Consider the following 1,014-nt stretch of genomic DNA (forward strand, 5'->3'; position numbering starts at 1 on the left):
TCCTTGCCGATTCAAGTTCGCCAAACCCATTGACGCCCAATCACTTACTCACGCTGAAGACAAAGGTCGTTCTTTCGCCACCCGGTGTTTTCCCGTCAGCGGACAAGTTCTGCCGAAAACGGTGGAGGCGCGTCCAGCATCTGGCTAATGAATTTTGGTCCCGATGGCGCAAGGAATATCTTTTGGGCCTACAGCAGCGTCAGAAGTGGATAGCGCCTCGACGTGATATGTGTGTTGACGACATAGGCCTTATCACGGTTTTCGACGCCATCTTGACGGGTAGGCAAAGCGGTCAGAAATTACAGTGTTTGTATGGGAATCCGATAGCAAATAACTTCTTCCAAAATTGAATTTTACACAATTTGTGAATCAAAACGTTAAAATACTAGGTAGAAGATTGTATTCACCAAGTTTGAAGGATGTAGCTTTCTTATAAGTCGCTGACCTAATTTTTTTAAATTTTCCATACATTTGTCTTTAAAATTTTTTCCCGCGAACCGCGTCTAGACGTTTGTCTACCCAGCCAAATTTACAGACGAATGTGTGGAAAATTAAAAAAAATAACTGAGCGTCTTCTAGCCAAGCTACATCCTTCAAACTTGGTGAATACAATCTTCTACCTAGTATTTTAACGTTGCGATTCAGAAATTGTGGAAATTTCAATTTTGGAAGAAGTTACTTGCTATCGGATTCCCATACAAACACTGTAATTTCTGACCGCTTTGCCTACCCATCAAGATGGCGTCGAAAACCGTGATAAGGCCTATTGTGATCATTAAGGAAGATAACGCCCCACGCAATCGTTAGCAGCTGGCACGTGTTGTAGCAGTCTACCAAGGTTCTGATGGACGTGTACGCACAGTCAAGCTTGCTCTTGCGGACGCCTATCTTGACGATAGAGGAAGAAGGACAAGCGTAGTGAAGTTCCTGGTGGCGAGATGACTAGTTACCTTCAGAAATTAGTCCTGCTGATGTCCAAGGATGATTACAAGAGGGAGCCCCGGGGTGAATCCC

At 44.3% G+C, this 1,014-nt stretch overlaps 1 protein-coding gene across 1 annotated transcript in view; it reads left to right on the forward strand.

The window, feature by feature from the left end:
• The first annotated feature begins 703 nt into the window (after positions 1 to 703).
• Positions 704 to 1,014, forward strand: part of LOC138011584 (transient receptor potential cation channel subfamily V member 5-like) — a 25,632-nt gene continuing 25,321 nt past the window's right edge. The window contains exon 1 of the mRNA XM_068858658.1: positions 704 to 1,014. This exon is cut by the window's right edge and continues 275 nt beyond it. The gene's annotated coding sequence lies outside the window, so the exon portion shown is untranslated.

Source organism: Montipora foliosa, chromosome 7 (assembly GCF_036669935.1).
Source record: "Montipora foliosa isolate CH-2021 chromosome 7, ASM3666993v2, whole genome shotgun sequence".
Classification (NCBI taxonomy): domain Eukaryota; kingdom Metazoa; phylum Cnidaria; class Anthozoa; order Scleractinia; family Acroporidae; genus Montipora; species Montipora foliosa.